We start from the raw sequence: 25,964 nt of genomic DNA, 5'->3' as shown, positions 1-25,964 counted from the left end.
GTCGCTCAGTCGTGTCTGATTCTTTGTGACCCCATGAATCACAGCACGCCAGGCCTCCCTGTCCATCACCAACTCCCAGAGTTCAACCAAACTTATGTCCATCGAGTTGGTGATGCCATCCAGCCATGTCATCCTCTGTTGTCCCCTTCTCCTCCTGCCCACAATCCCTGCCAGCATCAGGGTCTTTTCCAAAGACTCAACTCTTCACATGAGGTGGCCAAAGTATTGGAATTTCAGCTCCAGCATCAGTCCTTCCAATGAACACCCAAAACTGATCTCCTTTAGAATGGTCTGGTTGGATCTCCTTGCAGTCCAAGGGACTTCCAAGAGTCTTCTCCAACACCACAGTTCAAAAGCATTAATTCTTCAGCACTCAGCTTTCTTCACAGTCCAACTCTCACATTCACACATGACAACTGGAAAAACAATAGCCTTGACTAGACGGACCTTTGTTGGCAAAGTAATGTCTCTGCTTTTCAATATGTTATCTAGGTTGGTCATAACTTTCCTTCCAAGGAGTAAGCGTCTTTTAATTTCATGGCTGCAGTCACCATCTGCAGTGATTTTGGAGACCCCACTCCCTCCCCCCACCCCCCCCCCCCAAAATAAGTCTGACACCCTTTCCACTGTTTCCCCATTTATCTGCCATGAAGTGATGGAACCAGATGCCATGATCTTAGTTTTATGAATGTTGAGCTTTAAGCCAACTTTTTCACTCTCCTCTTTCACTTTCATCAAGAGGCCTTTTAGTTCCTCTTTCACTTTCTGCCATAAGGGTGGTGTCATCTGCATATCTGAAGTTATTGATATTTCTCCCGGCAATCTTGATTCTAGCTTGTGTTTCTTCCAGCCCAGCGTTTCTCATGATGTACTCTGCATGTAAGTTAAATAAGCAGCGTGACAATATAGAGCCTCGATGTACTGCTTTTCCTATTTGGAAACAGTCTGTTCCATGTCCAGTTCTAACTTTTGCTTCCTGACCTACAAATAGGTTTCTCAAGAGGTAGGTCAGGTGGTCTGGTATTCCCATCTCTTTCAGAATTTTCCACAGTTTATTGTGATCCACACAGTCAAAGGCTTTGGCATAGTCAATAAAGCAGAAATAGATGCTTTTCTGGAACTCTCTTGCTTTTTGATGATCCAGCAGATGTTGGCAATTTGATCTCTGGTTCGTCTGCCTTGTCTAGAACAAGCTTGAACATCTGGAAGTTCACAGTTCATGTATCGCTGAAGCCTGGCTTGGAGAATTTTGAGCATTACTTTACTAGCCTGTGAGATGAGGGCAATTGTGAGGTAGTTTGAGCATTCCTTGGCATTGCCTTCTTTGGGATTGGAATGAAAACTGACCTTTTCCAGTCCTGTGGCCACTGCTAAGTTATCCAGTTTGCTGGCATATTGAGTGTCCCAGTTTCACAGCATCATCTTTCATTATTTGAAATAGCTCAACTGGAATTCCATCACCTCCACTAGCTTTGTTCGTAGTGATGCTTTCTAAGGCCCTCTTGACTTCACATTTCAGGATGTCTGGCTCTACGTGAGTGATCACACCATTGTGATTATCTTGGTCATGAAGATCTTTTTTGTACAGCTCTTTTGTGTATTCTTGTCACCTCTTCTTAATATCTTTGGCTTCTGTTAGGTCCATACCATTTCTGTCCTTTATTGAGCCCATCTTTGCATGAAATGTTCCCTTGGTATCTCTAATTTTCTTGAAGAGATTTCTAGTCTTTCCCATTCTGTTGTTTTCCTCTGTTTCTTTGCATTGATCACTGAGGAAGGCTTTCTTATCTCTCCTTGCTTTTCTTTGGAACTCTGCACTCAGATGCTTATATCTTTCCTTTTCTACTTTGCCTTTTGCCTCTCTTCTTTCACAGCTATTTGTAAGGCCTCCTCAGATAGCCATTTTGCTTTTTTGTATTTCTTTTCCATGGGGATGGTCTTGATCCCTGTCTCCTGTACAATATCATGAACCTACATTCATAGTTCATCAGGCACTCTGTCTATCAGATCTAGTCCCTTAAATCTATTTCTCACTTCCACTGTATAATCATAAGGGATTTTATTTAGGTCATACCTGAATGGTCTAGTGGTTTTCCCTACTTCCTTCAATTTAAGTCCTAATTTGGCAATAAGGAGTTCATGATCAGAGCCACAGTCAGCTCCCAGTCTTGTTTTTGATGACTGCATAGAGCTTCTTCATCTTTGGCTGCAAAGAATATAATCAGTCTGATTACAGTGTTGACCATCTGGTGATATCCATGTGTGGAGTCTTGTCTTGTGTTGTTGGAAGAGGGTATTTGCTATGACCAGTGCATTGTCTTGGCAAAACTGTATTAGCCTTTGCCTTACTTCATTCTGTATTCCAAGGTAAAATTTGCCTGTTATTCCAGGTGTTTCTGAGTTCCAACTTTTGCAAAAATGAAAATTAAAGGAGTAATAAAGAACTTAAACATTAAAAAAATTAAAAAATGATAATAGCAAAAATATGTCTAAGAATTTCTCTGGAGCTGTTGAGGGCAGTGTAGGGTCAGTTCAGTTCCAGATAGTTCCTTGTTCCTGCTTATACTTCTTCTCAAGGTCTATAGGCCCCTTCCAATGCTTAGTCAGTGTTAACTTCAGGGTTTTAGTCTGTTGCCCTGTCACTTTCAGAGAAGTTCCCTCTTCTTGGTTTATTTTGGTTTCCTCTGTTACAAGTCTCTTCAGTGTCTAATTTCCACCCTGACACAAGAGGGTGAAGGTGTCGTGTTCACTTATTTAGGTTCACTTGTGTTGTGGGGAAGGAGGAACACTTCAAAGAAATATCACTGGCATGTGTGGGGAGTACTCACAGTGTATGGACCACACTGGGTTGCCCCAGCTCACAGTGGAGTGTGCTTTCCTGGTCTATACTGATCAGGTTTCAATTTGCTCTGTAGGGGTACTGTCCAAAGTGGGCTCTGTGTTTCATGTACTTCCCAGGTCTAAGCTGCTCAGCTTCAGTTTTTCAGGTACTCCTCAAAGGTACAGACTTGGTTGGGCATGCATTTTGTGCCTTTCCCAGGTCTGAGAACCTCAGGTGACCAGGTGCTTGGCAAGGGCACTGTCCCAGGTAGACTGTGTTTCTTAATCTCCTCCCTGGTCTCAGTTGTTCGGTTTTCCGGGTGCGCCATGAGAGCACCATCTCAGGTGTGCTGTGTGTCTCCTCTGGGGAGCTGATCTCAGGCTGCGACCCTCCTGGCAGATGTTAATTGTCCAGGATCCCAGGAAGAGTTGGTTAGCAACTGGGTGCCTGCTCACAGTTTGGTGGAGGATCCCATCTCTGGGGCCGAAATTGCCCCTTGCTTCTGGTTCTGGCTGTCCCCTGCCTGCCTCTCAGCCTCCAGCAGGGGGAGGGGCCTGTCCGCAGCCATCTAGCTCTCCTTTGGTAATTGCTCAATCCTTTGTTCTGTGAGCAGGCCAGACTGTGCCTTAGGTTAGAGGATTTTGTGGGAAAGTTCTCTCTCTCTCTCTCTCTGTCTCTCTCTTTTTCCTCTCTCTGGCTATCCCACAGTTTGGGTTGCTCTCTCACGTTAGCTCCCTCAGATTGTCTTCAGGGCATTTAGGCCCATTCCTTACCATAAGCATGCAACCCGCACCTCCCTGTCCAGTCCCTGCTCGCAAGTGGCAGATGCGAGTGTGTGGGCTACTTCGCTGAGAGTTGCAGTTAGGTGCATATTCTGCGGGGTTTTTTGTTTGTTTGTTTTCCTCCTGGTTATGTTGTCTTCTGAGACTCCAAGACTCCCCACAGACCCTCCAGTGAGAGGGTTTCCTGCTGTTTGGAAACTTCTTATTGACTCCCTCCCCAGGATGGGTCTCTGTCCCTAACTCTTTTGTCTCTCTTTTTGTCTTTTATATTTTATCCTACCTCCTTTCGAAGAGAATGGGCTGCCTTTCTGTGTGCCTGGTGTCTTCTGAGAGCATTCAGAAGTTGTTTTGTGGAGTTTGCTCAGCGTTCAAAAGATCCTTTGATGAATTTGGGGGGGAGAAAGTGGTCTCCCCATCCTATTCCTCCACCATCTTAGGACTGCCTCCCCTGTACCAATGTTTTTGTACATTATTGTGCTCTCTCTCTCTCTCTCTCTCTTACGTTCTCTCTCTCTATTTGTGCTTTTTTTGTAACATCAGACTGAATCCCAAGTATTTATTCTTCCCTAAACATTTCTTTGCAGATTCCCATATGCTTCTTGGATGGGTGTTAAGATGCACTCCCTAGGCCCTCCTTTCAGGATCAAGGTACTCCTTCCAGCTAGTGAAAGTGTGCTTGTTGCTAATGACTATCAAGAACTATGATGGATCTGAGATTTTACTCTACTTGCAAGCTACTAAGTTAGCCTATCAAAGTATCATGCATACTAGTAGAAGACATAAAGACTCTTGATTCAGATACAGAGGATACTTCATTACTCAGTGTAATTGTAGTAATCAGCACATCAGCACCATTTCCCAAAACATAGCATAAAGAGAGAATGATGATATGTGTATGTGGTGAGCAGCATAATATAAGAAGGGTCCTTAACAAAGTGAAGTTTATCTTTTCTGATACGCTGTAACATGCCTGGCCTTGGTTCTAGATAGAGGCATTATCTTTCTTCTACTGGACAGTAAGCATTCTTTTACTTCAGAGGAACATACTATTTCAATCTTCCAAGGGTTCGCTTGCAGAAACACCTACAAAGATAGTCAGGAACAAAGAAGAATTAGTGTGTCACTCTCCAATGTATCAGTCACATTCAGTCACTCAGTCAGGCCCGACTCTTTGCTACTCCATGGACTGTATGTAGCCCACCAGGCTCCTCTGTCTGTGAGATTTCACAGCAAGAATACTGGAGTAGATTGCTATTTCCTCCTCCAGGGGATCTTCCCTACCCAGGGATCAAACCCATGAATCCTGTGTTTCCTACATTGGCAGGTGGGTTCTTTACCACTGAGCCACATGTGAAGCCTCATCAACTATACAGAAACATCAGAGACCAAAAGAATGTGACATTGCACATGGAGGAAAACAGCTGCCTCACCCACCCTTATACTTCTCACCTCAGGCAGCCAGTATTCAAAGTGTGGTGATATCGGAATTCAGAGACACATTCTGACTCTCTTGCTCCAATTGGTGTAAAACCTCAAGAGAGTTTTATGAACCCTCAGTTTCTACTATAGCAAGTTAATCATTATCTCTGCCTAATTCCTATTCTATCAATCCCCTACACTCCCCCCACCCCCGCCCCGCTCCATAACAGAGAGCACTCCCCCTAGTAACTTCCTGCATACAAATCTTCATTTTAAGATGTTTCCTACCCAAGACACTTTCTCACTTTGCAGCCAATGAACTACTCCCTATCGTACTCATGCAGAAGCATGACTCTCAGAATCATAGCTGGAAGAGTGATGAGCCTTCAACTTCCCCAGAAGTGATGTCTGAACCTGAATTAGTTCAGAAAATATTTTTATTTTGTTTTAAGAGTAACTTTTTGTTTGGTAGTTACAGAAATATCCCATATACCTACCTTGTTCCCAAATATGCATAATCATCCTTAATTGTTAATGTTCCCCACCAGAGTGATATTTGTTACAATCAATGAACCTATACTGATACACCATTATCATCCAAAGATCATAGATTAAATTAGGTTCTGGTCTTAGTGTTGTACATTCAGTGGGTTTAGACAAATTTCTTATGGTATATATCCCTTATTATTGTATCATACAGAGTATTTTCATTGCCTTAAAATTCCTTGTTCTCCATTAATTCATCCTTTCCTTTCCCATCTCTGGCAACCATAAGTTTAGTGTGTCCATAATTTTGCTTTTTACCAAATGAGGTATAGTTGAAGTCACACAGTATGTAGTCTTTTTAGATTGGCTTCTTTTACTTAGTAATATGTGTTTGAGTGGCTTTTCATAACTTAAGCTCATTTCTTTTTTAGTGCTGAATAATATTCCATTGTCTGGATGTATTATAATTTGCATTATATGTTTCATAGTTGTAGTATAGTTCTTGAATATCATTTTATTTAAGGTTTTTAAAATAGCATTTATTGCTTAAAAGTTAACATGTGCATAATAAGAAGCCTTTTCATACTGTTCATGGGGTTCTCAAGGCAAGAATACTGAAGTGGTTTGCCATTCCCTTCTCCAGTGGACCACATTCTGTCAGACCTCTCCATCATGACCCATCTGTCTTGGGTGGCCCCACTCGGCATGGCTTAGTTTCATTGAGTTAGATAAGGCTGTGGTCCATGTGGTCAGACTGGCTAGTTTTCTGTGATTATGGTTTCAGTGTGTCTGCCCTCTGATGCCCTCTCACAACATCCACGATCTCACTTGGGTTTCTCTTACCTTGAACGTGGGATATCTCTTCATGGCTGCCCCAGCAAAGCGCAGCTGCTGCCCCTTACCTTGAACAAGGTCACCCCTCCTGACCTTGAATGTGGAGTAGCTCCTCTCAGCCCTCCTATGCCCATGCAGCCACTGCTCATGTAGTGCCAGAGGTCAGGGGCAGCACCTGAACTCACATCCGAGTTCAGGGGCGGTGGCTGAGATGAGCTACCCCATGCCTGGAAGAAGCACAAGCTGGAATCAACATTTCTGGAAGAAATATCAATAACCTCAGATATGCAGATGACACCACCCTTATGGCAGAAAGTGAAGAGGAACTAAAAAGCCTCTTGCTGAAAGTGAAAGAGAAGAGTGAAAAGTTGGCTTAAAGTTCAACATTCAGAAAACTAAGATGATGGCATCGGGTCCCATCACTTCATGGGAAATAGATCAAGAAACAGTGGAAACAGCATCAGACTTTATTTTTTGGGGCCCCAAAATCACTGCAGATGATGATTGCAGACATGAAATTAAAAGATGCTTACTCCTTGGAAGGAAAGTTATGACCAACCTAGATAGTATATTAAAAAGCAGAGACATTACTTTGCCAACAAAGGTCCATCTAGTCAAGGCTATGGTTTTCCTGTGGTCATGTGTGGATGTGAGAGTTGGACTGTGAAGAAAGCTGAGGGCCGAAGAATGGATGCTTTTGAACTGTGGTGTTGGAGAAGACTCTTGCAAGTCCCTTGGACTGCAAGGAGATCCAACCAGCCATCCTAAAGGAGACCAGTCCTGGGTGTTCATTGGAAGGACTGATACTGAGGCTGAAACTCCAATATTTTGGTCACCTCATGCAAAGAGTCGACTCATTGGAAAAGACCCTGATGCTGGAAGGGATTAGGGGCAAGAGGAGAAGGGGATGACAGAAGATGAGATGGCTGGATGGCGTCACCGACTCGACGGACGTGAGTTTGAGTGAACTCCAGGAGTTGGTGATGGACAGGGAGGCCTGCTGTGTTGCTACTCATGAGGTCACAAAGAGTCAGACATGACTGAGTGACTGAACTGAATAAGAAACCAAAAAATACAACAAACAAACAAATAGTATTTCATAATCACTAGCAGTTTACCATTTGATGTGTCCTTCTAGGTCTCATTTGACTATCTTTTTGTGTATGTATATGTTGTAGTCTTTATTGTTCTTTTACTCCAGTGTTTGAGGTTTCTATACTATATACTCAAGCTCAGAAATTGAAAAGAAGCTTTTTAAAAATCTCCTTTGAAGGCTGTAATAAAATGGAGGAAACATTGGGGCTAGCACATCACCACCACTTTTCCTCCCTTGCCCTAGTTAAGAATATATTCTTGAAAAGAAAAGAAATCAAACAAACAAACATTTTAAAGAAGAAGATATTCTTAAAAATATGAATCATGAATTCTGGAAAATAAATGCATTTTAATTCTTACAGAGAGAGCATGAATGTTATATTACTGTTAGGTAGTTAGAATAGGGAAAAGGAGTCCAAAATGGTGGTGGCTAAAAGACAAGGAAGGGAAAAGCCCACAAAAACGGAACAGAGGAAGGTCAAAGGAAGGTCCAAGGACCGGAGTGAGGACTTCAGGTAGAACAGCACTCCTGACTAAGCCCAATTTGCATAGGGCATGCCCAGTGGGAAGAAAAAAACATATAAAAAGAGAAGCCAAAGGGCTGTCTCTCTCTCTCTCTCTCCCCCGTGTTTGTACACTCTCTGCCCCTACCCGCCCCCACCACCACCACCCACAAGTGCACTGGTGCGCTCCTCCACTGTCTTCTCTTCTTCGAGGATGGATTCTTCTGCTATCTTCTAAATAAAATAGAGCTGTAACACTGATTTGTCTAAGAGCTATGACACGATTTGTTCAAGACCCAAGAGCTGTGACACACTGAGGGCTTTAATGTCCATCGCCCCAAATCATTGTTGTGATGAGACAAGAACCAAGAAACATACACTCACCTGACATTACTATGAGGAAGAATTTTAAAAACATTTATTTTCAATAATATTTGTAATTTTAAAATCCAAAGCATTTTATAGGAAAATCACACCCAGTGTAATTATGTGATTACTCTAAGACATAGATGATTAACTTTTGTTTAATTTACCTGTATACTCAGCATAATTCATTTTATAAGATGTTAGTCTAAAATAACTTTAACTTCTTATATGTGTGTGAAATGTATTAGATAAGCTTGAGTTAAACATTTTTAAGCACTACATTTAATAACTAAATGCTTAAAAGTATTTTACTCAAGCCTGTCTAACTGTAAGCTGTTTCTGAATTTTCATTAAACACAAAAAATTAAACAAAAGATTTACAGTTTTAAATTGATTTTGACTGATAGAAAATATATGATGTGCTTATGAAAAGTGAAGGTTTTATCTCAGTAGAGTAGCTACAAGAAAAAAAAAACATAATGAGATAAAGTGCAGAAATTTTGCAACTCTACAGAAATTTATAGCATGTCATGTTTATCAGGTAAGAGAATATTGGAACTACCGTATTTCAATGAAATCACACCCCGTATTTCATTGTCAAAGGAAAACCCAAGGAGTAGGAAGTTATTAGTAAAACTGTTAATATTTAATGGCTTTACAGATAGTATAGAACACATTTCTAACTTTAAAAATGTTTTGCCTGATATTGCCCAAAATCACTGTCTTCATGGTAATAGTCACTTTAAAAAATGATTTAAAATAATAATAGCAAAAGAGGATGCAATCCTCCAACATGTAAAATATAAATTGCATAAAATCTTCTGCTGATTTATTGAGGAAAAAGTTTACAGATTAAAAACACCTTTCTAAAATTAGACCTAACAGAATCCTGAACATTTCAAATTCAGTTTACTCAAATATATGACAAATTTACTACTTGATGTTGAGGAGCATGTTATTGATTAAATATATGTTAAATTATCTTCAAGTGTAGGAGGGGCTTTATTCATTAAGTAATTTTCAGATGAAATTCTTCATATTGCTACACTCAACCTCTAGAGTAGAAGTTGTATTTGATTTACTTAAAAGAAAGCACTGTTTTGTCCCCTGGAAAATTGCAAATGATGTACTGAGGAGATGTCACCATAAGTGTAGAAGAAAGTATTGATTTAGTTTAAATTTGGGTTCTCATTGTTTCCATTTTATTGAAAAAATTGAGGAAATCTTGCTTGGATAGGCAAACAGGAGGAGCACGATTCAGGAATTACATTAAAATGGGGTTAGGTTCTACCCACTTGATGTTTTGTGCTCCCTTGTCCATGGAAAGAAGTTTTAGGCTTGGGTTACAGTGGAGATGGAAAATCCCACAACAGACTTCCTCTAGTTAAGTGTCAGGTAAAACTCTTAAGTACATGTTTCCCATACTACGTTGAATCTCTGGGAACCTTGAACATTTGTACACTGCACAATAGGAATGAATCAGAAAAAAAAAAAAATCCAGCAATAATAGTACAAAATATTAAACAGAATTTCTTTGTGTCATTTCATAAATCAAAATCAGAATGATGTATAATAATGAACATTTGATCCCAAGAATGATGTCAGTTGGCTTCATTTGTTTGTATTTTTTATTAAACACAAATGCCCAATTTTTGATGTCTCAGTGTATTGCTACTTCATTAAAGCCCATTAACTACTATCAGGTAAAATCTTTTTTTAAAGTGTCTGTTTGTAATATTTCTATGAAAGTTAAATTTGTTCACACTTTATATAACTTTTTATTTATTTAGATTTTATTTTCATAGTTAGATTTTAGGATACTTATGAGAAAATTTATAGTTTCTATTTGTTAGGAACTGACATAACATTATTTGGTATATAATAGATCATTAGTAAATATCTGTTGGAACATTTATTTGGGTTTTATCCTGCATCCTGTATACTTATCTAAAATGAATAACTACTAAGCTTACTCCTTGGAAGGAAAGTTATGACCAACCTAGATAGCATATTCAAAAGCAGAGACATTACTTTGCCAACAAAGGTTCATCTAGTCAAGGCTATGGTTTTTCCTATGGTCATGTATGGATGTGAGAGTTGGACTGTGAAGAAGGCTGAGCGCTGAAGAATTGATGCTTTTGAATTGTGGTGTTGGAGAAGACTCTTGAGAGTCCCTTGGACTGCAAGGAGATCCAACCAGTCCATTCTGAAGGAGATCAGCCCTGGGATTTCTTTGGAAGGAATGATGTTAAAGCTTAAACTCCAGAACTTTGGCCACCTCATGCAAAGAGTTGACTCATTGGAAAAGACTCTGATGCTGGGAGGGATTGGGAGCAGGAGGAGAAGGGGACGACAGAGGATGAGATGGCTGGATGGCATCACTGACTTGATGGACGTGAGTCTGAGTGGTGTCCGGGAGTTGGTGATGGACAGGGAGGCCTGGCGTGCTTCGATTCATGGGGTCGCAAAGAGTCGGACACAACTGAGCAACTGATCTGATCTAAGGTTGTATAAGTCTAGAATTTACTATTATAAGTTTAAAAATATTTTTTCCTAAAAAATGCATATAGTTAACTAGTATTTCAATGACATATGCTGCTGCTGCTGCAAAGTCGCTTCAGTCATGTCCGACTCTGTGCGACCCCATAGATGACAGCGATGCTCACAGAAGGACTGGAGAACAGGGTGTGGACTGAGGAGGGTTCACAAGGTAGTGTCATCCTAAAGGAGGGAATCAACTTTTGTTACAGTAAATACACAGAGCCCCACAGAAAGCCTTAACCATTACGAACCAAAAGGTTATGCCACTGGAGAAGCGATAGACATGCTCTCACTGCCAGAGCCAGGATGAAGACCTGGGGAAGTTTCCTGGAAAACAAACTTCTACTTATAGAAGTGAGATAGGAAAGAATACTGGATCAGAGATCCTATGTTAATAGCATTCAAAGTCTTTTTACCACTGCAAGAAAAGCGGGGACTACTTTCTCTTACAGTAACTATCAAAGATGCTAATTAGATGTTAGCCGCAGTAGAAAAGAGACAGGACCACTGAGAATAGACCTCTCCTGAGACCCGAGCATAATTTTGAATCTAGTATTTAAAGAATCACCTCTAAGTGCCAGGTAACAGCAAAATTATTACAATTCTGGGGAAAAACAAGAGTGTGGAATTGACAGCATCTGTGGCATGAGCACAACAACCTATTAGCAAGAGTCAAAGCAATAAACAAACTCAGATCCTGACCCAGGCTCATAGATGTCTCCAATGTTGCTGCTGCTGCTAAGGTGATTCAGGTCAGTTCAGTTCAGTTCAGTCCCTCAGTCGTGTCCGACTCTTTGCGACCCCGTGAATCACAGCACGCCAGGCCTCCCTATCCATCACCAACTCCCGGACATCACTCAGACTCACGTCCATCGAGTAGGTGATGCCATCCAGCTATCTCATCCTCTGTCATCCCCTTCACCACCTGCCCCCAATCCCTCCCAGCATCAGAGTCTTTCCAACGAGTCAACTCTTCCCATGAGGCAGCCAAAGTACTGGAGTTTCAACTTTAGCATCATTCCTGCCAAAGAACACCCAGGGCTGATCTCCTTTAGAATGGACTGGTTGGATCTCCTTGCAGTCCAAGGGACTCTCAAGAGTATTCACCAACACCACAGTTCAAAAGCGTCAATTCTTAGGCGCTCAGCTTTCTTCAGTCGTGTCCAATTCTGTGCGACCCCATAGACGGCAGCCCACCAGTCTCTGCCTTCCCTGGAATTCTCCAGGCAAGAACACTAGAGTGGGTTGCCATTTCCTTCTCCAATGCATGAAAGTGAAAAGTGAAAGTGAAGTTGCTCAGTCCTGTCCGACTCTTGCCGACCCCATAGACTGAAGCCTACTAGGCTCCTCTGTTCATGGGATTTTCCAGGCAAGAGTACTGGAGTGGGTTGCCATTGCCTTCTCTGTCAATAATATATACTATAACTATAATAAACTTTCAAGTTTGGGGTTCATTTAAGAATATTAAATACTAAAATACTTAACTAAAATGTTTTTGTCAAAAAATCTGTTGGACAAAATATATTTTATATAGGACTAATAATTATATTACTGCTGATGTCATATGATTAACATCAGAATAACTTTAGACACAGATTTTTTATTGAAAATGAGAGGTAAGTTAAACAACAACTTCACAGAAGTTATTTAAATTATACGGTTACTTTATTTTTTGAAATTATTGTTGCTAAAATAATTATTAAAGAAAACAATTTAGGTTATACAAGCAAACTAATACTTTACAAAGGTGACAGTGTCCTTTAGGAGAACTGCAAAATGGGGCAGAAAGCAGGAAGGAGTTATTAGGATAAAAAATAAATACCAGGGAAGAGAAAAATATGGAATATTTGATTGGTTGGGGCCACATTGTCAATCTTATTGGCAGTGAAAAAGGAGAAGGAAATAAATACAGAGTTCAGAGATGGCTTGTGGCTTGGGGATTAGCTCAATGGATATACTGCATTTCTGGTCAAGTAGAGCATTTAAGTGAAGAAAGTCAAAGTGCAGAGCATTTGTAGGGACAGGAACATTATCTACATTTGCTGACATGTCCCATAGCCAGCAGAGACTCCATCCTGGGACTAGAAATTATTTCAACACGTATGTAAGAAAAACTTTTCATTATGTACCTATTAAATATTTTTTAAAGTATTGCAAAAATATATTTCTAAACTGAAACTGATATAGGTAAATTTAGGCAATGCATTGCTGTGACAAACATGGAAACATGTTTAGTCATATAGTATAAGATATAGTGAAGAAGGAAATGGCAACCCACTCCAGTATTCGCTGGGAGAACCCTGTGGACAGAGGAGCTTGGTGGACTACAGTCTCTAGAGTTGCAAAGAGTCAAATATGGCTTAGTGACTCAACAATAACAAAATAAGATGCAACAATAGAACAAAAATAAGCCAGGCATTTCTTTTTTTTTTTGAGCCAAAAAGTAGTATTTCACTGATGAAGTAACATTTATCCAAGAGAATATGGGGGGAGGAATCACTCAGAATGGAAGATTGGGACTTCCCTGGTGGTCCAGTGGCCAAGACGCTACACTCCCAATGCAGGGGTCCTTGGTTCAATCCCTGGTCAGGTAACTAGATGCCACACACTGCAACTAAGAGTTCATATGCTCCAACTAAAGATCCTGCATGGCACAACCAAACATTTTTTTAAAAGATCCTGCATGCCACAGTGAAAATCAAAAATCTGGCATACCACAACTAACTCCTGGCACAACCAAATAAATAAATAAAAATAAATATTATTAAAAATATGTGAGAATGTATCTCTGCCTAATAATTGTCTTCCTCAGTCATTAGAATGCCTACATTAGATTTGATTTACTCTTTTGTCCCCCATTTTTATTCTTATTTTTTAACTTTGCTAATACATTTGTATTATCTTTTTACTTACATGTCATCATAGAATTGAAAACACTTATATATTCATTTTTTATTTTAAATCACGTATATAACCTTTTCTGTAGTCATTCTTAATTATGCCTCATGTAAATGCTTGAGATAAATTAACATTCTACTAATATAAAGTATAATAATGAAGTTTAGTAGATATGTTATTGTAAATTTTTTCTATGTATTTTCACAATTTCCCATTTATGTGAATGAGAAAGACATTTTTGTCTAGAGTTTGTTAAATTAGATAAGTAAAAAACACAGTAAGAATAAAATGTTAATCGTATTTATCTAGTCTTTTTAAAGTTTTAAGCATTCCCTATATTTTATAGTTTCAGTATTTATGCTCCATGTTGAGACAGAGATGAATATGATTTATGGATATTTACAATCTCTTCACACTACCTTTTATATTCCTTCTCTTATAACAGGAAAAGCATATTTAAAAAACACACATACACACATTTGTTATACCCCTATGTAGCTATGAGTAAAAATTATGTTTTGAAAATGAGAAGCATGCATATGAACTATGAAAAGTGAAAGCGATGTAGAGGCCATCTTCCCATGGCTGTAAAAGCTGGAATGAAAGATTTTAGGTCAAGTTGTGGCTGCCAGTCTCCGTATTCATGGATCTGCTTCCTAGCTATTAGGCAGCTGAGGGTGAGATAAGTGGTTGTAAAAATAATGACAGATGCTTTTTGACCTTTGGAATTCAGCTACATTAGATTTATCTTGAAATTAATAGTCACACATTAGTCCACAGACTAATTCCTTACAGTCTGTTAATGATAGAAGAAGCCTGTGATCTGTAGTAAGCAATTTTCTGCCTAAAACACTAAGACTTATTTCTGTTTCTTTTACTGAACCTCAGCTCTTGCAGACATTGTCTGGCATCATTTGTACCTAAGATACAGTCTCCTGATGATAGAGTCAAACTTTTTTCTTTAATTATGGTCTGAATTATTATTTTTTCCAACCAAGATTTATTTCTGTTTGATGTTGAATCACTTTGTCTTTCTGTAATCAAGTTATCTATACTGAGCAAGAGTCTCTAGGGACTTTTGCATTGAAAATGTGATTATGTAGTTAGTCAATATTGTAAAGAATACTGATGTCAAATTTTTGCTCCTAGTCATTTCTTCAATTAAGTGTGACTTAACGAATCTCTCTCAGTATTGACTTTAAGCTCACATGCAAATAAAATGATTAATTAAACTTAACAGTCTTGGTTTGCCCTAGCATTCATATACTGTCTAGCTTTTGGTTCAAAGATATAAAGTTTAAGGTCAAAGAGTTTATGGGTTCAGATAACAGCTGGACAAAGAAAAGAACTATATTTCTCTCATGTTTTGTTTCTTTTATTGTGAATTTATTCAACTCCAACATTACCCCTTGCAATTTAGTGTGGGTAAATTGTTTTTAAAATATGCTATAGAAGATTTTTGTAAGATCATCATCAACTGATGAAATCAATAATAAATTAAAAATAAATTTAAGATGTTTAAAAGCAAAAAATATTTGAGTTATATATATTGATAATCAAAATATGTAAAACTGATAAAGAAGAATTTACTTGTCAGAAGATTGCATGTTGGTAATGTCCAGTGGTCATGTATGGATGTGAGAGCTGGACTATAAAGAAAGCTGAGTGCCAAATAATTGATGCTTTTGAACTGTGGTGTTGGAGAAGACTCTTGAGCTTCCCTTGGACTGCAAGGAGATCCAACCAGTCCATCATGAAGGAAATCAGCCCTGGGTGTTCTTTGGAAGGAATGATGCTAAAGCTGAAATTCCAGTACTTTGGGCACCTCGTGCGAAGAGTTGACTCATTGGAAAAGACTCTGATGCTGGGAGGGATTGTGGGCAGGAGGAAAAGGGGATGATAGAGGATGAGATGGCTGGATGGCATCACCGACTCGATGGACATGAGTTTGAGTGAACTCCAGAAGATGGTGATGGACAGGGAGGCCTGGCGTGCTGCGATTCATGGGGTTGCAAAGAGTCGGACACGACTGAGCAACTGAACTGAACTGAACTGAACTGAAGGACCTACTATATAGTACAGGGAACTCTACTCATACTCTGTAATGACCTATATGGGAAAAATATATAAGAAAAAGAGTGCATTTATGTATAATTGATTCTTTTTGCTGTACACTTGAAACTAACACATTATAAATCAACTGTATACTCCAATAATATTTTAAAATTCAAAACAATAAAAAAGTTCATATTGCAATTATTGCCATTTGTTGAAAAATTGGGGGAAAGTGAGCTTTCTGATACAACATTTTATAAATAGTTCTCAATTGATGAGTTAAAAAAGAGAAATGTTAGTAAAAATATTTATGAAGTCAGGACACAGACTTTGAGGCAGTCGAGCTTTATTAATTTAAAAGGAAATATTGTTTCCACTATTATAGATTTAAAAGAGAAAAAATTGTTCTTATTCTCCTTTTGACTATATTCTCTTGCATAGAAAAGTCACATATATGCATATAAACATTAACTTTGAATAGTTTTATTTACAGAGTGCAGAAACATTTTCTCTGGTCAAATCATTGTTACATTTATTCTAATGAATTATACATGTTTTTGAAATAAAAATAATTATCAGCTGTAATTTTTAAATGTGTTGCTTATTATTTAAAATGTGACAGGCACATTGGTCCATGTGATCCACAAAATATTCTTATAATACTCACAAATATTTGTTCTTTCCCCAGTATCACCCGGATAGGCCCACAGAATTTTCACTCAGTAATAATAAGTAGTAAGACAATATTTTGGAAAATATACTATACTTCAGAAACATTATGAAGTGCTTTATAATCTATATATGGGAATATATATTTCAATAAAAAATATAGTCTCTGTGTATGCCAATTAACATGAATTCAGAAACAAATATATTAACCTCGATTTTTTATTGGTGTTGTTGTCTATATTCTATTCCATGTTAGTCCATTCACATGTTTTTTACCTTAGACAAATCCTTTTTGTTTATATAAAACCACAAATGTTTTTCTAGTGTGCATGCACATATTAAATATGGATTGCTCATAGTGTAGTTATTTGTAGTGTAAATACTTATTTACAATTTATGTTTAATCACAGTTCTTTTTATATTGAAGGGGATATTGCAACTGTTTAACATTGCTAGTGTTTGAGTACAAAAGATTTCCTGCATTATTCATTCTAATAATATTCCTAAGCAAGCTGGAAATGCTGGGAAAGATGGAAATTGGCTGATAAATATAATGGTCACTTTAGAAGCATGATCAAATCCATCTTCTTGCTGTCCTAATGAATGTGGAAGCCTGCCCAGTGTGATTGGACTAAAAGGTCAGAGGCTTTGTAAAGTACAGATCTTGCAAGGTCACTAACAGCAACTAGAATACAGATTTAAAGAAAAAAAAAATTCAGAGATGAAATACTGTCTCTGGAATGACTGTAAGCATATATTAATATGTATGTTTTGTGTGTCTGTACATACATACATTTATACGTAAAATAAAAAGTAAACTGTTAATAGAATATTGTAATGTCATATTCAGAACTAAGCATGAGCTCTAAGCCTCTATGCATTAGCTTTCATTATGCATAACACAAAAATTGTAAATTAGATGGCTATGTAACATGCAGAAATAGTTTGGTTATAATAGGCTCTTAGGTATTACAAAAGCTTGCATTGCCATTATATAAACCATTCCTTTTAATCAAAGTATGCTCAAAGCATATATCAGTTAAAAAAGAACAGGAGAAACTCTCTGGTACAAATTATTTTGGTGCCCCCTAGAAGAGTACTAGTATTAGACAAACAAATGTGTTAAAGATGTGTTAGTTCAGTTCAGTTCAGTCGCTCAGTCGTGCATGACTCTTTGCAACCCCATGAATTGCAGCATGCCAGGCCAAAGACTCATCAAATTAAAAATGAGGAATTGGTAGTTAAACTCTTTTTTAGCCCATGGGATGTGTTCAGTTGTAGAAAATAAAGGACTCATATATATTTCTATTTACTCAGTATAGATTTCATTTACTCCTCAAATGAAATTTGACTTATTATTTAGTCACTTCTTCACTAACATGTAAGGAAAAAATAATATATTAATTAAAAGAAGGGTGGAATTTGAAAATATGTCTTATTCTAAATTTTATGACTTAGGAAAAAAAATCATTCGCTGAGAATTTAGCAAGACATATTAGTGATGCTGTCTTATTTAGTCTTAATTTATCCCTCCAGCTTTAGGAAGCTTGCATTTTTAATTTCCATGATGCTATTTACACTAAGAAAATGAGTAGGTGTTTAATGAAAAGAAGACAGGTCAGTGTTAAACAGTAATTATTTAATTACTAGAGTAAGTGCACTTGATAGTTGTTTTCTGCAAACACCATTGAATGGAAATAACATTTTAAATCATGAACAAAACTGGATATACACACTAGAATAATATAAATAACTTCTATAAAATAAATTTCTAGTATTTCATAATTAAAAATTCATAGACAGCATATTCAGAAAATAATTTTGATCCATGAAATCCAATCAGTATGTATTCTTTTATATTTCAGTAAAAAGGGATTTGTAAATAAAATGATTATTCAATCCCAATTTATATTCCAAATCCTTTTAACTTGTAATGTTTTCAGTTCAGTTGCTCAATTGTGTGTGACTCTTTGTGACCTCACAGGCTGCAGCCTGCCAGGTTCTCTATCCATCACCAACTCCTGGAGCTTGCTCAAACTGCATATCTCAATGTCTCAGTGCTCAGTCGTGTCTGACTCTGTGACCCCATGGACCTGCCAGGTTCCTCTCTCTGTCTATGGAATATTCCAGCCAGAATACTGAAGTAGGTTGCCATTTCCTATTCCAGAGGATCTTCCCAACCCAGGGATCAAACCCCGTATCTCTTGTGTCTCCTGCATTGGCAGGCAGATTCTTTACCCTTGTGCCACCTACAACTAAAATAAAAACATGTATCAAGTGAACACCTATATTTAAATAAGGAAAAATGTATTAAATATATAAGATATGAAAAAGAAGACAGCCTCTTGAACTTTAGTTGTATTCATTAATGACCATTTATAACTTACTCTATGCATGAATAACATGTGCATTCAACATCATTTTTATACATGACTAAAACATCTTCCAAATATATTGCATCATAAATTTAAAATTCCAGCATCTCCCTCAAATATTTGGCCAAATGGATAAAGATAAACATATATTAGGGGACAACATCACATGCACTGAAATGATGGGAGGAAGCCAAAGTCATGATATCAGTTTTGAAAATTTTTCTCAAGGGGGGAAAAAAAAATGCAGATGAAATGTGGTTGAAAAAAAGCATCTCAGACAGAAATGCCATCCAGAGAAGGCAGGGAGACTATATCCTGGCAAAACTGTTACAAAACCCTTAATTTGGAGGGATACAATTTGGAAAATAAAGTTGACTCATGTAAAAGAAAGGAGCTCAGTGAAGAGCAGTCATTTTGTCTCAGTGATCACCCTTATTATCGGTACAGAAAAAGCACCTGGACAGCCAATGGAGACACACCAAAAGAAAAGTCTGGGTAACAAAGTTCCTCTGACTTAATTATTTCAGATTTTACATGCATTTGCAAGGTGGGTGAAATGGGTAGTGTATATAAAGATATGTTATGAAACATCCTGCAAAATAGAATTAAACCTATGGAAAAATTGGTGAAAAAATAACATACATAGGCACTCAATTTGTTGGTGTGGAGATTTTCTTTTAACATTTCACTCAAAGAGTATATTCTAATTTTACATGAAGTCTTGATCATTTTAAAAGAAGAAAACATTCAATTAAATATATATCAGTTCAGTTCAGTTGCTCGGTTGTGTCCAACTCTTTGTGACCCCATGAATCGCAGCATGCCAGGCCTCCCTGTCCATCACCAACTCCTGGAGTTTACCCAAACTCATGTCCATTGAGTCGGTGATGCCATCAAGTCATCTCATCCTTTGTCTTCCCCTTCTCCTCCTGCCCCCAACCCCTCCCAGCATCAGGGTCTTTTCCAATGAGTCAACTCTTCACATGAGGTGGCCAAAGTATTGGAGTTTCAGCTTTAGCATCATTCCTTCTAAAGAACACCCAGGGCTGATCTCCTTTAGAATGGACTGGTTGGATCTCCTTGCAGTCCAAGGGACTCTCAAGAGTCTTCTCCAACACCACAGTTCAAAAGTATCAATTCTTTGGCACTCAGCTTTCTTCACAGTCCAACTCTCACATCCATACATGACCACTGGAAAAACCATAGCCTTGACTAGACGGACCTTTGTTGGCAAAGTAATGTCTCTGCTTTTGAATATGCTATCTAGGTTGGTCATAACTTTCCTTCCAAGGAGTAAGCATCTTTTAATTTCATGGCTGCAGTCACCATCTGCAGTGATTTTGGAGCCCCCAAAAATAAAGTCTGACACTGTTTCCACTGTCTCCCCATCTATTTGCCATGAAGTGATGGGACCAGATGCCATGATCTTAGTTTTCTGAATGTTGAGCTTTAATAGAGAAGTCCAAGTAATACTTTATTTTATGAATATTCTATCAGTAATGTTTTTATTATTTAAATTCAAAAGCATATTGAAAGAATAACCTTACACGTCCAGTAAGGGGAAAATCTAATGGCACAAAGATTCTTTTCTAATTAATAAAGAAAATTAATATGGCATATAATATTATTACTAGTGGAAATTATAAGGAAGTGGTGCCTCAAATCAATAAACAAAAGGATGGATTAATAAATTATTTAAGAAAAATGACTTTTGAAAATGTAAAATGGACTTGATTAATTTCCTTAACGTAATGTCAAAATATATTCCAAATGGATTGAGTATATAATTATCAAAGTATCCTTAAAATATCAAATTAAATGAGAATAGGCATAATTTGGGTTTCCCAGGTGGTGTAGTGGTAAAGAATCCTCCTGCCAATGCAGAAGACACAAGAGATGTAGGTTTGATCTCTGGGCTGGGAAGATCCCCTGGAGTAGGAAATATCAACCCACTCTAGTTCTAGTATTTCCTGGAAAATGCCATGGACAGGGAGCCTGCTTGGCTACAGTCCAGGGGGTCGTAAAGAGTCTGACACAAGTTAGCATAGCAGCAGCAGCGGCATTCATAATTTAGGATGGGTGAAATTTTTCTGAGAAAAATAACACAGGTAAAATACTTTAAAGGAAATATTGCTCTTTTACTATAATGAAAGTAATAAATTCTGTTGTCAATAAAGGCAATAAAATTTGTCATAAATTGAGATATATCGACCTATAGAAATAAGTGTAATCTGATTGCCTTGAATAAACTAAAACTGGACAAATGTCATAAGTGGACACGGCAAAACATATAATACAACTGACTGATTTGAAATTCAATGAGTCAATCAACTCATTATTTGAATCAAATAATATAATTCATTCTCTTGATTTCAAAACAATCAAATGGTTATTTGATAGTTCAAATAATTTATAAATATTAATTCATGCATTTTTTCTGTGCCAATGAAAAAACCAAAGCACAAGAACTTCAATTCCATGTATTTAAACAGTGGGACATTGAAATGGAGAAGAAAATTACAGATTTTGGTAAGATATTCCTTCCTCCATTGGCTTAGAGAAAAAAAAAATTAAACAGCAGCTATTTTTATAAGATAAATAAGATATATCTGGACCTGGGATGTTCTGCCAAACAATTCTAGAACACTTGTTCACAAATCTCTTCTCCTTATCTCTTCGGATTTCTTCATCTCTTGTTTAGTTTTGCAGTTTCCCATTTGTTTCCTCCCAAAATACTGAAAGAAAATACAGTCTTATTTACTCTGAAATACAAATATTCTTTATCTATCCCTACTGAAAATAGCATTAATGTTTCTTTCTGAATGCACAGGCCAGGTTTATTTTTATCAAAACCACTTTTTTCCTACATTCTTGAGAATTTAGTATCTCCTTCTGTAAAATTAATGGGATCTACTAAGTTAATTTTCTTTTTTTTTTAATTTAATTTAATTTTATTTTTTTAACTTTACAATATTGTATTGGTTTTGCCATATATCAACATGCATCCGCCACAGGTATACATGTGTTCCCCATCCTGAACCCTTCTCCCTCCTCCCTCCCTGTACCATCCCTCTGGGTCATCCCAGTGTACCAACCCCAAGTATCCAGTATCCTGCATCGAAGCTGGACTGGTGACTCATTTCATATATGATATTATACATGTTTCAATGCCATCCTCCCAAATCATCCCACCCTCTCCCTCTCCCACAGAGTCCAAAAGACTGTTCTATACATAGTAAACACTCTTCTTATAAAGTCAAAATCCACAAAATTATGTAAATACTGGAAATAACTAGTGAGGAAAGAGAGACCCTAAATAACAGAAGGTCCTAAAGTGCTTCTAAAACTGTAAGTTTAGGATGGGCATGAAACTCAGGTAGAGTATATAAAAACAGAATTGTTTGCTGGAATCTCTGATAAATGCAGTTGAGACTTTAAATCTCTTTCTCCTTACACCACATTATATCACTTGCTCAACTCAAATACTGTTTCTAAACATCTCCCTAACTGATGTGTACAAGAGTTGTAGCATTTTATCATTAATCACTATTTGATTGCACAGCTGTGAAAGACACTATAGTTGCTCACTATTGGTCTTAAATTTTTTAAAGTTATAATATATTTTTAATGGGAAAAAAAAACTTAAAGTGGTAATTTTCATTTCTAAAGTGATAGTTGCTCAGTCATGTCCAACTCTTTGTAACCCCATGGTTACAAAGTCCATGGAATTCTCCAGGCCAGAATACTGGAGTGGGCAGCCTTTCCCTTCTCCAAGGAGTCTTCCCCACCGAGGGATCAAACCCAGGTCTCCCGCTTTGCAAGCAGATTCTTTACCAGCTGAGCCACAAGAGAAGTCATTTCTAAGTTGGGGATTAACATACTTTTGTCCTGAAAAACTAATTTTTGTAATTTCACATTGAAATGCTTGCTCTGCTGTGTCTTCTATAAATTGTGGATGGGGGTATATTTCACCAATATTGTGAATTAGTGTGTAATATCTTCTTGAATGTTTTCATTTAAAAACATTGTCTCTATATTTCTTTTCTTTTACATATTAATGCAAAAGTAAAAATTGCGTTTATGGTGAAAATTGATGTTATGTGAGAGTCCCTTAATCTTTCATGATCTGTAATTTAGGGATTTTAGAAATTTACCTGGAGGAAGTGACATTTGTAAGGAAACATGTTTAGTTTAAATGAATGAAAACAACTATCCAAACATGTTTAATTATGCTTTATGTTCTTATTAGTAGAAGAGACATTGAAATATTATTGTTTGGAGGAAAAATAAGGACTCTCATCTGTTCTTTCTTGCTGCAAGGATCATGATGTTGCATACAGTAGAGGGATTCAGTTTAGTATAGGGGCACATATTAGCTCCAAAATCCCCATTTATTTCAATTCCCACATCTCATTTCAAATTATTAGCATAAATTAGAAGATCAAGCTTTTTAAATTTACTAACAACAAATCTAGGGACTTGAGTCTTTATTATAACTCCAAATATGCAATAGCAAAATGCCTGCTAATATTAAATATCACCCTTTATGTTTAACTCATGAACAGTGTTTCATCAGATACAGTAATTTTGGCAGTCAAACACAATTTTTACAATAGGAAAGTTATATATTTCACATTATTCTGTTTAGTTGGCATATGATTTTTTGTCAAAAAACAAGAGTGCAGTTCAAAAGACACGCCTTTACTTAGGATCAAATAATTGCATTTCAGGATACACAGATTCAATTGGAAACCCAAACTCAAGCCTCTCCATTATAATAGAGGGGCTGAGGGTGGGAAAAACAGAGGAAGATGAAGTATCAATAAGTTGTTTTCTAAGAAAAATAAATTGGTGCAAGATAAGGTGATCCATCTAGTGAAGTGTTCATTGCTAAAAGATGAGATAAAGCTAGATTTATACTTCATTGACTGGTCAGGTGAGGTGGTCACTAGGTAAAAGTTCATTTGGTCCAGTTCAGAGGTGCAGTTCCTCTGAAGTGGCTGCTATAGCTCTATTCTGAATGGCTCTACTCATGTCATTTTTTCACATTTGCTTTTATGTATTTTTTAATATTTCATATATTTCATATTTCCTTTAAACATTAGACGAATAGGATTATAAAGTAATTACATCTACTTATGCTTTCACTTAATTCTTATAAGTATTGAAAACTCACCTATGGGCAAAAGAAAAAGGATAAATTTTTCAGTTAATTTCTGTCCATTTTCATAAGGGAAACAAAGAGAATTTTCAAAAGAATGAATTATTTCTTTATTTTACCAACAACTTGTAAATAATTGTTGGTGTAGTAATAGTTCTGTAGGCAACTTTATCTTAGACTGTTATGGCTTTCCTTTCACTAGATTAACATTTTTGTTAAATTTTAGATTTGAAAGAAATAGATTAACATTTCTGCTTATATGGTAATAGCATCATTTGAATACAAGTACCCACATGAAGCTCAACATTCAGAAAACTAAGATCATGACATCTGGTCCCATCACTTCATGGCAAATAGATAGGGAAAGAGTGGAAACAGTGACAGATTTATTTTCGGGGGCTCCAAAATCACTGCTGATGGTGACTGCAGCCATGAAATTAAAAAATTGCTTGCTCCTTGGAAGAAAAGTTATGACCAACCTAGACAGCGTATTACAAAGCAGAGACATTAGCTTGCCAACAAAGGTCTGTCTAGTCAAGGCTATGGTTTTTTCAGTGGTCATGTATAGATGTGAGAGTTGGACTCTAAAGAAAGCTGAGCACTGAAGAATTGATGCTTTTGAACTGTGGTGTTGGAAAAGACTCTTGAGAGTCCCTTGGACTGCAAGGAGATCCAACCAATCCATTGTAAAGGAAATCAGCCCTGAATATTCTTTGGAAGGACTGATGCTGAAGCTGAAACTCTAGTACTTTGGCCACCTGATGTGAAGAACTGATTTGTTGGAAAATGCCCTGGTGCTGGGAAAGATTGAAGGTGGGAGGAGAAGGGGACATCAGAGATGGTTGCATGGCATCACTGACTCAATGGACATGGGTTTGAATAAATCTGGAAGTTGGTGATGGACAGGGAGGCCTGGCGTGCAGCAGTCCATAGGGTTGCAAATAGTCGGACACGACTGAGTGACTGAACTGAACTGAACCCACATATACCATAATCTGTGACAGTACGATCCCAACAGTGCATTTGAGATGCAAAGGAGTCTTGTCAACTTATTCCCAATTTTAGCAGCTCTGCTTTCATTCTATTTTTTTTTTTTTTTTAATTTAAAGAAATCACCTGCCAATGCAACAGGCGTAAGAGATCAAGTTCAATTCCTGGGTCCAGAAGATCCTCTGGAGCAGGAAATGGCAACCCATTCCAGTATTCTTGCCTGGAAAATTCCATGGACAGAGAAGCCAGGCAGGCTACAGTCCATTGGGTTGCAGAGTCAAGAGTCAGACACGACTGAGCAACTGAGCACAACAAGTTGATTTACAATATTTTAGTAGCTTCAGGAGTACAGCATAGTGACTATTTTTATAGATTATACTCCATTTAAAGTTATCACAAAGTGAAGTGAAAGTCGCTCAGTTGTGTCCAACTCTTTGCAACCCCATGGACTATACAGTCCATGGAATTCTCCTGGCAAGAATACTGGAGTGGGTAGCTTTTCCTTTCTCCAAGGGATCTTCCGAACCCAGGAATCGAACCCAGGTCTCCTGCATTGCAGGCAGATTCTTTACCAGCTGAGCCACAAGGAAAGCCCATATTTCCCTGTGCTGTGCAATATTTCCTTGTGCTTATTTATTTCATACTTATCAGTTTGTAGCTCTCTCTCTCTATTTTTGGGCCCCACCATGCAGCGTGTGGAACTTCCCTGACTAGTGAAGGACTCTGTCCCCCCTGCACCAGAAACAGGGAGTCTTAACTCCCAGTAGTTTGTGTTTCTTAATTCCACATCCTCGTTTCACCTTTCTCCCCTCCTTTCTCCCCACTAGTAACCACTAGCTTATTCTCTGTATCTGTGAGTCTGCGTCTGTTTTGTTATATACAGGACATTTGTTTTACTTTCTAGAGTTCACCTATAAATGATAACATAGATTCTTGATGAGAAACATTGACAATAACTTTCAATGGTTC

Source organism: Bos javanicus, chromosome 1 (genome assembly GCF_032452875.1).
Source record: "Bos javanicus breed banteng chromosome 1, ARS-OSU_banteng_1.0, whole genome shotgun sequence".
Lineage (NCBI taxonomy): Eukaryota > Metazoa > Chordata > Mammalia > Artiodactyla > Bovidae > Bos > Bos javanicus.
This window is presented reverse-complemented; position numbering follows the sequence as displayed.